This window comes from Balearica regulorum, chromosome 4, assembly GCF_011004875.1.
Source record: "Balearica regulorum gibbericeps isolate bBalReg1 chromosome 4, bBalReg1.pri, whole genome shotgun sequence".
NCBI lineage: Eukaryota > Metazoa > Chordata > Aves > Gruiformes > Gruidae > Balearica > Balearica regulorum.
In genome coordinates this window covers 81,828,787-81,842,374 of record NC_046187.1, presented here as the reverse complement: position 1 = coordinate 81,842,374, position 13,588 = coordinate 81,828,787, and the positions used below count along the sequence as shown (strand labels likewise).

The window sequence follows — 13,588 nt, the reverse complement described above, 5'->3', positions numbered from 1 at the left end:
CGGTGAGCTTCAGGGCCAGCACTGGAGGAGGACTCGGGTTCCTGCGCTGTGGCCCCGTCTCTCCTGCGTGCCGAGCTGCTGGGCTGAGCTTGCCAGTGCCTCCTGGAGTTGTTCTGGCAGCAGGTTTTGTGCTGTGGTCACACAGACATCTCTTCTGGGGACCTTTGTCTTATTTTGACCCAGAGCAGCACGTCGAAGAGCTAACAGGGTAAAGGCAGTTTGGGGTTACTAAGCACTCCTGGGAAGAGCGAGATCCCTTGTCGTGTTCTCACATGGACATCCCTTGTCCGTGTCTTAAATATTCGGAATGAAATTCTATGTGCTTGTCATCCATGTCATTTTACGGTTAAAATGATCAGAACCATTTCCAGGAGCGAGCGTTGCATTTGCAAAGGGCAGCTTGGTGACCTCAGCTGTGGCTGAGCACCCTGCACCGCACCTGGAACTGCGTCAGGAGCATGGCAAGTTTGGCAGAGAACCAGCAAACACCTAAACCAAGCTGGACTGAGAGACCTGTCCCGCATCCCATGTGGATTTCTTCACCGGAGCAAGGGTAGGACCTGCCTCTGGCTGAAGCTCTTATGAAAACAGAAGACTCATATTGCAATCCCTTTGCATCTCCCAAATTTTCCAACAAAGAGGCGCAGTCCTGTGGCAGACGGGTCCTGCAGGCACCCGGCCCCGCGCAGAGCGGCCGGGGCTCAAGTGTCGCATCACGTAACGGGAGATTGTGGTGGGACACCAGGATATGTTGGACAGATCAGGTTGCACAAGCAGCCTAAATGTTTACATTCCCAAAGGTCTTAGTGCTTCATTTGCTTAATTTTACCATCTTAACGATGCCTTTTGAGACAGTGCTGCTGTCATTGCTACCGGATATTTAGCAAACGAGACCATGGGCGTGATTCCAGCCTTGTTCGCGCCTGCACGGTTTAACTCAGGTTTAATTTCTGATTTTCAGCTGTTGTGTTTTCCAGCTCTCAAGGCAGCACCAGGGGAGCAGGATGGCGTTCAAGCTCCACATAAGCAAAGTGCTCATCTCATCTTTCTTTTATAAAGCCTTTGACCCAATTGATTCTTTCCCAACAATAAGTTAAAGTCTCCACAGCAGGTGCCGGGCAGAATCCACCCTTGGGACGCTCCTAAAACCACAGTTCACTCTGACAGAGTCTCCTGGTCTCACCATAAACACTGATCCCGTTGTTTAATTTACAACGGATTTTCCCTTCCAGACTACCTTGTCAGTGAAGATCTTCCAGCTGACCTGAGAATGGCAAAACAGGCACAGATCATCTAATTTAGCTGTAAATCTGATTCTGAAGTTTAGGAAAGAACAACTTCCAACTCTCCCAAACGATCCTAGCTTCTTGCTTTCCCATGCTGTGAGTAAGGAATGCCTGTGGTCAACAGAAGTCACGGGTTGCAGGACTAGATGGCTCTAAGCAGGTTTCAAAACCCAAGAATAAGCAGAAGTAAGCAGAAGTCTTAACTTTTAAAGATTTTGAGAGTTTCCAGGACTGTCACGTGCTGGAGAGGAACCAAAACAGGTTTGGAGACAAAGACCAGCAACCTATTTCTGTGTCAGCCCAGCTTTGTCAGAAAATCCAGCACCAGCTAATCATTTTTGCTGGATGTACGCAAAGCATCTGTGGGATCTCAAACACGACGAGAAAGACAAAACACCCAAGTGACTTCAAAGTGGTACAGCCGGACAGATCTGCGCAGCAACCAGTCTGCTGGCATTGCTCAGCCCACTCCCAGTCTGCTAAAAGAGAAGCTGAGTGGGTGCCTGCTGTCTGCCACGTTTGCAGCAAGATGCAGCGCTTCCAGCAGCTCCGAAATACACTCCCAGCACCCAGGCAAACAGTCTGGCGTTGGGCAAAGCCGGTCACAGGGCAGCTTTATACCGTACATGCTTTGGGGGCAGTCACCGTGATGCAGCAGCAGTGTTTCTGGCCGACTCTGTAGTTAGGTTTGGCGTCTGCTTTGGTATTTTCTGGAAATGTGACAGTTCTTAAAGGCATCTTTTCTCTCCTCGGAGGGAACCCGTGACTCTGCAAAAGTGCTTCTTGGGAAGAGTGCAGATTTGCCTGGAGCCACACGAGCTCCCTATGCTGAAACCTGGCAGGGCCCCCCAAGGTGACAGAGTTGTTTCAGCTGTCCTCTTCAGGTCAGCACCAGCACCACAGGCCTGAGCTAACGGGGGAAGCCAGCATTTGGGGACATCAACTCACTGCACCCCTGGGAAAGTAAGCATGTTGGAGATACCAGGTGTTGATGGTGCCGCTCCAAAAGCAAACATAACTCCAGGCAGCAGTATGGATAACCCCCATGAGCCAGGGCCTCAGAAGTCCTATGCTCCATGCTGGCTGCCGCTGGCTACCAGCCAAGCCCAGGACATCTTGAAGAGGACCTCAGCAGAGAGGATCCACACGTTCAGCGGGGGCCGTGGATGAGGCCGAACACGCAGAAACATAAGGCGGAAGCCACCCGAGAGGACAATTCCAGAAGCCTGCGGTGCCGCTGAGGGAGGCTGGGGCAGGGAAGGGCTGGACAGCTGCTTGGTGCCCTCCCGTCTCCCAGTGCCACAGGTGGAGGTCAGTGACCAGCAGCAGGCAAGGGAGGAAAAGCAGATGCCCTCACCGCAGCCCGGCAGCCCCACAGCAGTCCCCGGGCCCTCAGCAGAGGAACGAGAGGAAGGCGACAAGCAGGATGAAAGGCTGAGGAGAGAGAAGGGGTGCAAGAGAGGGAGGAGGAGGAGCAGGGACCATCGCTAACGCCCAGAGGGACGCGGTGCCAACAGACACACCGAACAACCGCCAGCGGCCCCGCCGCCGTCAGGCGCCATTACACAGGGGAACTCCCAGCGCGCCCTGCGGCAGCGGCCGTTGCCCTCTTCACACGAAGCGCATGCGCAGTCCTACCTCCGAGGCCAGGACGAACCACTGCACATGCGCACCGCGGGTACCATGCCCACACCGAGGGAACTGACCCGCCGTGGCCTCGCGGGGTTCAGTGCGCTTGCGCATCGGTTCGCCGCGCGCACGCCTGTCCTGCGCATGCGTTGTCCGGGTTAGCTGGATGCGCCCCGCCCCTTCCCTTCGCTCCGCCCCGCCTGCGCGCAGGCGCAGTGCCCGTTGTCTCTCTCCTCCGGGCTGCATCTCCGCGGCCGCGGCGCCCGGCCCGGCCCGGCTCGGCGCGACGGAGGGGCGGCGGGGGCAAGCGACGGAGGAAGCGGAGCGAAGGGCGGCTGCGAGCAGCGCGGCTCGGTTGCGCCCCGTCGGAGGTAGGAGCTCGTCGTCAGCCGCCCCCAGCCTCTGTGTGGCGCAGCGGGGACTGAGGGGGACGCACAAAATGGCGGCGGGTGGGGGCGGCCGGGGCTCCTGCCGCGGGGACGGCCGTGAGGACGGTACCTCCATCAACCCGCACGGCCACCCCTTGGGTCCGCTCGCCCACCGGACACCCAGACCGCGGCGGGGCTTGCGAACCTTACCGGGGCAGGCTGCCCGGGGCCGGGGACACACACACACACACACGACGCGGTGTAACGGCCTGGCCGCTTTCCTACGCTGATGGCAGCCGGTTGATAACGGGGTGTTGCGGCTGGGTATAGGCGCTGCAGTGCGTTGGGGCTGGCGGCTGCCGCCCCGTGATCGGTTGTTGGATTTTGCTGCCGAGGGGATCCAGCACGGCGGCGGTGTTCGGGGAACGGAGCACGCTGCCAGGCAGACACGGGCATGCCCTGCCCCAGCGACCCTGCATCTGCCTGCGTTTTCTTGCAATGTAAAAAGCGAATGAATAAACACGTGCTTGTAAACAGCGCTGTAACGTTTCTCTGCATTGCAGCCGAAGTCTTGTTATGCCAGCAGCGTGTGTATTGATTTAACAAGTTTGATCTGTTTACTTAATCTGAGCTTTTAGATGTTTAAGTTAGGGAAACGCACCCTTTGCTTTCGGATTCTTACCTGTGTTCTGTCTCTGTCCTGCTGTCGCTTAGTGAAAGCTCAGACCTTTAATTAAATCCATAAATTGAGCACATTACATTGAAACAAAGCTATCTGGCAGTTTGGGAGTAGTGGTTTTGGCTTTAAAACTGGACGTTGAATGAAGTAATATTTCCTCTGGTTAGCTGGAGAGATTGGTTTTCATCACCTACCCTTTGAGAGCTCAGAACGTAGACATGGCTTCTGGCACCTCATACTTATGTGTTGGGGTGCAAAAGAGGGCTTCCCCGTTTCCTGACTTGGAAGATGGCAGTAATTGGTCTGAATTGGTCAAAATAACTGAAACAACAAAAATCCTTTTCACCCAAGGCAAAGTGTTTTAGCGTAATCTAGTTCATAGCGCTTACCCAGGAACCTTGCATGTTGGGAGATTTGACCTTTTTTTTTGCAGCTTAGACACATACCTCTTTGGTATTTTTGCTCAGTTACAATTATTTTAATACAGTAATGTAATATGGGTTGTTAATTTTTTAAATTTCTTTTTTCTATAGCATTATTTTAAAAAGTATTGAACTGATTAAAATGTATTGGGTTATTTAAAACCCCCAATCCTCCATCCTGGTTTACAGCCCAGAATTGATGTTGAAATGTGTGTTCGGTTTTGGGTTATGTTCTTCTCTCTGGTATGTGATCATTCACTAGACATTTAAAATATTAATTTATAACTGTTGTGAGGTCTTCAAGAGGGTGGGTATAAAAGTGAGGTAATTATTTTTCCTACTGAGAAGACACTCTTCAAGGATAACAAGTATCTTTAATTGCATTTTTTTCTGATTAAAAAAACATAATCTGCCAGAACTAACAGAACAATCACACTGGCGTGAAGGGTGGAGGACATAAGGGACAGGACCTATCTCTCCAACGTCTATGGGAACTGATCCATCTGAGTGATGTTTACCCAAGGGTGGAGTTCCAAGTGGTTACAGAACTAACTGTTCCTTGCTATACCGCTGGATTCCTTTTCTTCCCTTCTGTTTTGCAGTTGTCTTGCAGTTTGGTTTTGGGGCTGAGCTCACTGAAAGCTCAACTCTACTTCTGTTAGTCCTTACCAAATGTCCTGGTTTCAGCTGGGATAGAGTTAGTTTTCTTTCCAGTAGCTGGTATAGTGCCCCGTTTTGGATTTAGTATGAGAATAATGTTGATAGCACACTGATGGTTTTAGTTTTTGCTGGATAGTTGTAGTGTCCACACTAAGTCCAGGACTTTTCAGCTTCTCAGGTCCTGCCAGGTGCCCAAGAAGCCGGGAGAGCACAGCCAGGAGAGCTGACCCAGGCTGGGAAAGGGATATTCCCTGCCGTGTCACGTCGTGCTCTGGATATAACAGGGGAAGCTGGCTGGGGGGTGGGATTGCTGCTTGGAAACAGACTGGGCATCGGGTTGGTTTTGCAGGTGGTGAGCAATTGCATTTGCACATCACTTGTTTTATAAATAGATCATAATTATTATTATCTTCCTTCGTTATCCTATTAAACTGCCTTTATCTCAACCCATGAGTTTTTTTCCATTCTTGCCATCCCCTTGGGGGATGAGCAAGCGGCTGCGTGGTGCTTAGTTGTCACCTGGGGTTAAACCATGACACCAAACAAGGAGCTTTTCTCTGTATGAATTGGGAATAACATTGAGACCTTTTTTTTTTCCTTCAGTGTTTCACACTAGAAGGTAAATAAAATGCCGTCTTATTTCTTTGCCATCAAGTTAAATATTCTGAGTGGGGTTTGGGGTTTTTTAGTAAGTTTTAGGCAGAAGTATTTGCTCTTTGTCTGCGATGCCTTCGGGCACATCTGTCGCCACACCAGGTGTGCAGAGCTGCATATGCCTCAGAGCTGTTGTGTGTATGTAGATGTACTCGTGAAACAGTGTGTGGGATTTGTACTGCTCTAAAATTTGACCTGGAAAGTGAAAATTGAAAAAGACCAGTAGATTTCTACTGCTAATATTCCATGAAGGTGCTGAAATGCCCTTTATTTGCTTAAGAATTACTTGCTGAAATACTTGTACTGATTTTTTTTTTTTTTTTTGGTAAGTGCATGTGTGTCTGTATATAAGCTTGGTGCATTGGAACGCTGGAATGGAATGGAGTCTTTTTGGAGTATTTCAATGAATTATGTTACTGAGTGGCGCTGGCTCTGGCTGGGATGGAGTTAACTGTCTTCATGGCAGCCTGTGAGCCGTGTTTTGGATTTGTGACTAAACTGGTGTTGGTCAGACACCGGTGTTTTGGCTGTTGCTGAACAGTGCTTGCACAGCGTAAAGGCTTTCCCCCCTGCACCCCTGAGTGTAGGCTGGGGAGGACACGAGGCTGGATTGGTTAAGGGGGTGTTCCATACTGTGTCATGTCCTGCTCGGCAGTAAAAACCGGGGTAAAGGAAGAAGAAAAAGGTGGTTTTGGCTTCCAAGGTGTCTGTTGCTTGGAGCCTGGGTGGGCACTGCTCTGTCTGTGGGAGGTGGCAAGTAGTAATTGCCTTTGCTTTGCTGCTTGGTTTTTTTTTTTTTCTTCCTCCCTCTCCTTCACCTGTTAGATTGTCTTTATCTTAACCCATGCGTTTTCTCACTTTTGTGCTTCCTTTTCTCGCCCTGTCCTGCTGGGCTGGGGAGTGGGGGTGAGCAAGTGGCTCTGTGGGTGTTTGGCTGCTGGCCGGGGTCGACACCCCATGCTCCTTTTTGGAGCTCAGCGAGGGGCGGGGGGGGATCGAGATAGAACAACACATTTGGTCCGAGTGTGCTGCACTGAATTTATTGCTGTTTAGCTGCTCCTTGGAAGGACTTTGAAATGGCAGCTTTCAGCCTTTGCTGTTTACTGTGTTGTTTTGTTTTGCCTGAGAAACCTGTGATAAAAGCAGTGCTTTGGACCTGGTCTGGTATTTGGCCTCTGTGTTGCTGTCATCCCAGAACTCCGGGAACCATCCCCTGGAGACAAACAGCGATTACACCTTCCTCCTCTTCTCCTCTGGGACGGATCCTGCCAACTTCGTTGCAACGGCCCCTTGGCTTCTTGAATATGGTGGTGTAACCGAAACGTTCATAGTGGTGTGTACTGTGAACCGGGTTTTGATTTTGATCGTTGTTTGTAGTGGTAATACTAGTGCCCTCCTGCCACCAGTGCCACACACACACGCTGTCGCCTCATCAGACTCTGAATCCACTGATCCAAATTCGGATCTCGGTGGATCTTCCAGCAACCGCCTGGCTGGGGATGGCAGACGGGAACGTTCCCTGCGGCAGCTGGCTCCTGGGTGGCACGGCGTGGGAGAATTTGGGCAGGTGCCTAGAATAGTTTTCACCTCCAACAGCCTGGGCGTTTTTGCCTGAAGAGGCATGTAATCCTGCTGAAATGGCAGACCACCTGAAGGAGGGGTGCCCTGTCTCTGCCAAAAAGAGAGAGCGGCTTCTAGGGCTGTGTTGGGACCTGGCCGATGCTTACCAGGCCTGTGTGCAGCAGCCTCAGAGGAGCTGGAGGGTCCCTGGATCCGAGGGTGTACAAACAGACACCGTGGCTAAACCAGAGACTCAGTGCAGGCATCTCCTGTTGAAGGTGGAGTGTCCTCTCAAGGATGATCTGGTAGACTACAGAGGCAAGGGGACCACCTTGTCTGTTACCTGAGGGAAGTGGTGGAGGTGGTCTGCAGCGACTCGGACAGCAACCAGGTCTCCAGAGATCCGGGTGACGTCCACTGCACAGGGGCTGCATGGCAGAGGTTAGTCCTGAACACACCGGTGGTGTACAGCAGCGCCTGGGTCATGGTGGGCTGGCAGACACTGGGGCACCGGCTGTGGAGAAGCTGTCCCATCAGCTTCAGTGGTTGGAGGAGAATCTCATCCTCCTCGCTTCTACAGGCTGTGCGAAGGGTGCCGCACAGAATCAGCCTTTCCCAGCTCAGGGGAAAGGGACCCGCAGGTACATGCCATGCGTCACCTGCTGATTCCGTCTGTGCGACTGGGGGAGCACCTGAGGAAGTGATGTGCCATCTTGGGCCTAGATGCTGTGTTTGTGAATTGTGGGGGAACAGCAGCTAAGAAGGGTCCATTCAGGAGGATTACTGCTCAGGGCACTGTCAAGCAATTCCCCAGATGCAGTAGAAGGGCTGAGGACGCCTCTCCTCGTCTTGATGAAGGGATGTCTGGTCTGCTATGACAGGAGTCGGATAATGAGTGCTCCAACCAGGAACAGGGTGGCTTTGTCTCTGGCCAGGCAGAGGAAAGGGACAGGCTCGTCTGGACGGCGTGGACTCGAAGGCCTGGCACATCAGTCCCACGCACAGAGCACAGGGCTCTGGTGGACTCCGGTGCGTGGTGTTCCCCAATGCCATCAGGGTGCCCTGTCCCTGGGCAGCAGACTGTGTGCCATGGGCTGCCTGCATGTGGAGCTGAGTAACCCGGGGTGGAAGCTCAGCCCGGCCTTTTGCTGTGGACTGATACAGGCAGCACTGGAACAGAGTGAAGCCCCTGAACACCATATGCTGACAACGTCATTGTGTTGGGCAACACAGCGTAGGAAATACTTGAGAAGGGAAGAGAGTAATCCAGATCCTTCTGAAGGCTGATTTTGCCGCAAAATAAAGTGAGACAAAGGACCTGCGTAAGAGATCCAGTTCTTGGGACTGAAGTGGAAAGATGGACATCATCACATCCTATGGGTACGGTCAATAATATAACAGCCATGTCCCCCCCCAGCTAACAAAAAAGAAACAGCAGCTTGCCTAGGTGTTCTGGGTTTCTGGAGAATGTGTCTTCTGCATTGCAGTCAGCTTGTGAGTCCTTTCTGTTGAGTAACCTGAAGGAAGAACTCTTTCAAGTGGAGCCTTGCAGCAGGCCTGCAGACAGATCTGACAGCAGATAGTTGGTGTGGTCGCCCTTGGGCCAGGCTGGGCAGGACCAGCTGTGAGCTGCAGCCCGGGAGCCAGGGGCGGAAACACCCTGCGGAGACCTGAGCCCACCTCCAGGGTTTTGGAATATTTCAGTGGATTGTGTTGCTTTGTGGTCCTGGGTCCAGCAGGGATGGAGTGTGGTGCTGTGTTTTGGACGTGTGGCTAAACCTGGGGAGGTAAGCACTGATGTTCTGGCTATTGCTGGATGGTACTTGCACAGCATCAAGGCTGCCTTGGTTTTTGGCTGGGATAGAGTTAATTTTCACCAGAAGCTGGGAGGAGACAGAGTCAGGACAGGTGACCCAAACTGGCCAAAGGGGTATTCCATCCCATATGATGTCATGCTCTGTAGGTAAGGGGGAGCTGGCCAAGGAGGAGGAGCTGCTGCTTGGGGACAGGCTGGGCATCGGGTTCAGGTGGTGAGCAAATTGGATTGTCTATCACCCGCTTTATGTATTCCAAGTACTGTTGTTGTTATTTCCCTCCTCCTTTGCTGTCCCGGTAGACTGTCCTTATCCCAACCCACCAGTTTTACCTTCTTCTGATTCTCCCATCCCACGGGGGAGGAGGGGTGAGCCAGCCATTAGGCTGAGGTGCTTAGCTGCTGCCTGGGGCTAAACCATGACAAAGGTTTTTTTCCTTCCCTGTCCTCCCAGGCAAGCAGGCTGGGAGGGGACACAGCAGGGACAGCCACCCCAAACTGGCCCAAGAGCTGTCCATACTGTGTATCGCCATGCTTGGCAATAAAAACTGGGCTAGAGGAAGAAGAAAAGGGTGTTTTTGACTTCCAGGGCCCTGTGTGTTTTGAGCCTGGCTGAGCATCCGTCTGCCTGTGGGAGGAGGCGAGTGACTGCCTTTGCTTTGCTCATGGTTGTTTTCCCCCTCTTCGAGGGGCGGGTCTAAAGATCTGTTAGACTGTCTTTATTTTAATCCATGTTTTTTTTGCTTTTGCTTCCTATTCTCTCCTCGCCCTGCCAGCGTGGGGACATGGTGAGGAGTGAGCGAGCGAGCGGCTGTGTGAGTGCTTGGGCGCTGGCTGGGGTCAGCCCACCACATAATATATGATTATCAAATTTTGTTTACATTGAGGAAACTTTAGCTTCTGTTACTTTTTTTTCTAGGTGCTTTCATATTTGATATAGCTACATAATTGTTTGTGTTAGTGTCTTACTAATGCTTAACAACATTAATTTTATGTTTAGCTTGTGCAGTTGCTCATTTTGTGCCTGAGGTTTATGTAATCAGTTCCTATGTGCTCACACACAGAGCTCACTTCTGATTTTCACTACAGTTAGCAGTGGGACAGAGCTGGGGGGCAGTTGCTTTGAATCGGAGCACTCTGAGTGACCTGACCTGTGGTGGCTGTGCGGTTTGGCAGGTAGGAATGGTGCGGTTATTCTGTCACTGAATTCGGCCTGGGCAGGGAGAACAAATATTACTGACTGCAGGGAGGGGGAGCGCTGAGTCCTGGCTTTTGTACCCAGGCAGTGATAGATGTCTTGGTTAGCTGCCTTTTAACACTGGTCTGCTCCAGCTCTAGGACTTTTTTTTCCCAATATTGCTGTGCTGATTTTGACTGGGATAGAGTTAATTTCTTTCATAGTAGCTGGTATGGGGCTATGGTTTAGATTTGTGCTGAAAACAGTGCTGATAACACAGGGATGTTTTCGTTACTACTGAGCAGTGCTTACACAGAGCCAAGGGCTGTTCTGCTCCTCACACCCTCTCCCGCCAGCGAGTGGGCTGGGGGTGCACAAGAAATTGGAGGGGACACAGCTGGGAGAGCTGACCCCAACTGACCCCAGGGATATTCCAAACTATATGACGTCATGCTGAGCGTATAAACTAGGGGGAAAGTCAGCCAGGAGGGCTACTGCTCCGGGACTGGCTGGGCATCGGTGGGTTGGTGGTGAGCAATTGTTTTCCATTTGCATCGCTTGTCTTTCTTGGGTTTTATTTCTCTCTCTTTTTGTCGTTGTTATTCTGTTCTTATGTCAATGCACGAGTTTTCTCACTTTTACCCTTCCAGTTCTCTTCCTTTCGACCCTGCTGGGGCGGGGAGTGAGCAAGCAGCTGTGTGGTGTGTAGTTGCCGGCTGGGGTTAAACCATGATAATTGCCAAAGAGGGAAATACAGAGGCAGGAGGGAATTACAAGTTAGCACTTCAGCTGTCTGCAGTCCTGTTCTTGAATTTGTTCTGCTAGTTGATTCTGCTTTTTGGGAGGTGCTTGCTGGGTATCGATAGGGTGTGTAGTAGGACAATTGTATTTGTTTCAAATGGAAGTAGTCTGTTTAATAAGTCTATGTAGGTTTGAAGGAAAGCAAGGAACAAATCATCGGGTTTCGTTTTCAAGCTGTCATAATGTGTATGGTTGATTTGGTATTTCTGGGAAAGAAGTCTGACTTATATCAAACCTGAATTTCTTGTATTTGGGGTCTGGAGTTTATGTTGCTGCTTCTGATGTAGTTGGACCAGGAGGGATGGAGGGCTCTGGTTTAGATGCAATTTGTTTAATGCTTAATGTCCTACTGAGCTGGAGATCAAGGTGTTCTGGGCATGACTTGTTTTAGTTTATTTTCCTTCTGTTGGTGTCTTGCTCCTAACCCGTGCGCTATGCTCCACGCTCAGATTGCGTGAAGTAGGTGTGTACTGGCCCCGGCTGGGATGGAGTTCACTGCCTTCACTAAACCGGTGTTAGTCGCACACCCGTGTTTTGGCCAGGGCTTGCACAGTGTCCTGGCTTTTTGTTTTTCCTGCTCTGTGCCCCAGACAGTAGGCTGGGGTGGGCGAGAGGTTGGGAGGGGACACAGCTGGGACAGCCGACCCGAACCGGCCAAAGGGATGTTCCGTACCCTGTAATGTCAGGCTCAGCAGTATAAATGGGGTGGAGGAAGAAAGAGGAGAGTTTTGGCTTCCAGGGTGGCCGTTGCTTGGAGCCTGGCTGGACACTGGTCCGCAGGTGGGAGGTGGTGAGTGATAGCCTTTTTTTTTGCTCCCCCCATTTCACTTTTCATGCCATTTCTATCTCATCTCATGAGCTTTCTTGCTTTTCTTCTCCCTGTCCCACTGGGGAGGGGGTGTGGGAGTGAGTGGCTGTGCCGGTACTTGGCTGCGGCTCGGGTCGGCCCTCTACACGTTTAAAGCCACGCTGCTGTCAGGGCAAACAGTGTGATAATTCGGGGTTCCCAGGCTTGCCATTGCTCTGTCTTTGTGGCCTGAAGGTGTTGGCTGTGGGTGAATATTTGGTTAGCAATAGTATTGGTCTCTGCAGTATGCCTGGGTTCCCCAAGTGTCGTTCTACTGAAATGCAGTCTTTACTTGACTGCTCTGTAATTAGCACGTATCCAGAAAATCCAATACCATTTATAGAGGCAAATCAACAGAAAATTTTGCTTTCAGTGACTATATGAGACTGTGAATTCAGATGAAACTTCTCACTAGAGAAAGCAGCTTCCACATTCTTACAAGGCCTCATTACCAAACCTGTAACTTAAGCCTCCTGTTTTGTTTATGATTGATTTTTGTACTGCACAGCTGATTTAAAAGGTGTTTCTGTTGTTGATAGACAGCTGACGGCTTCAAGATGTAGGTACCATTTTTTTTTTCACCTTCAACCTGAGAGCTTGAACTCGACGGTATTGCTGCTCAGAGCTGCATTTCCCTTTTTCCGCTTGCAGGACTTCTTACTTGCTTCATATCTGCTAGTACCCGCTGCTTTTGACTGTCGCTTCCTGTTCCTGTGAGAGAGGAGTTTTCTGTGTATTTTTACCGGCTTCCGTCCAGATCGGTTTAGTGAATTGTCAACTTTAACATCCCTCTCTGGGTGGGTCACTTTGCTTAGGGGGCTTTAGCCTTGCGCAAAGAGACTCTGCAGGCAGGCTAGAGAGATTTTAACAGCACAAACCAATTATTTATTGCTAGACATGCGCTAAGGCTGGTAGGATTTAGCTGACTGCTATTCTAAGCATTAGTGTGCTGGCTGCCCACAGCAGGACAGCCAAAGAGTAATTGCTGACCAGATGGGCATCGGGAAGAGAAGGCCTCGCTGCTCACTGAAAGGGCTCCTCAGTGTTGTTAGGTTGCTGTCATCGCTGATGTCATCTATCTGTCAACACCACCTCCCTAGTGTTTTTTCTTTAGGATTATTATTTTTTTTTTTTACCATTCTCAGCTGGTGTTTTTCCTGTTGAATCCTTGAGCTGTAAATGACACCTGTCTGTCTCTGCCTATAATCCTGCCCCCCCCTTGCCTTTTTTTAACTCTCTCTACAGACTTCATCAGAAGTCTTTCCCACAGCTCTAGCAGTTTCTTCAGCAGCCTGGCCAAGGTCGTACAGATGAGCTGCACCAAAGGTGGACCTGGGATCCTTGAAACGCAGGCAGCCAGACCTCTGGGAAGGGAGGAAGGGTACAGGGAGAGGGTAGAAGCTTATTCTGGCTGTATCCTCAAACCAGGGAAGGTGCAAGACTGTCCTGCACTCACCACATGAACAAACGTAGTCGTTAAGGCTCTCTGGTGTGTAAGCAGGTAGCCAGACCTTTTCATTTATCCATCCATATTGGGAAGCTTGGCAAAATGGACTGATGAAGTTGAACAGAAAGCAAGAAGGATATAGTTTGGCTTTTCTGTGAGACTCTGAAATACTAAGTTTCAAGGACTAACTTTTCCAGGAGTCAAGTAAGCACAGTGGTCTTTGGGGAATTCCACCAATTTTTCAT

The 13,588-nt window shown here is 50.8% G+C and overlaps 1 protein-coding gene across 3 annotated transcripts in view; it reads left to right on the top strand.

The window, feature by feature from the left end:
* ZNF638 (zinc finger protein 638) overlaps window positions 1-13,588 on the top strand; it is a 61,312-nt gene that overhangs the window by 5,014 nt on the left and 42,710 nt on the right. Inside the window, exon 1 of one of the 3 annotated variants that reach the window (XM_075752873.1) lies at window positions 3,120-3,286. The exons of the other annotated variants lie outside the window; for them this stretch is intronic. The gene's annotated coding sequence lies outside the window, so the exon portion shown is untranslated. Of the gene's footprint in view, window positions 1-3,119; window positions 3,287-13,588 lie in introns of those variants that run through there. 3 annotated transcript variants of the gene reach the window in all.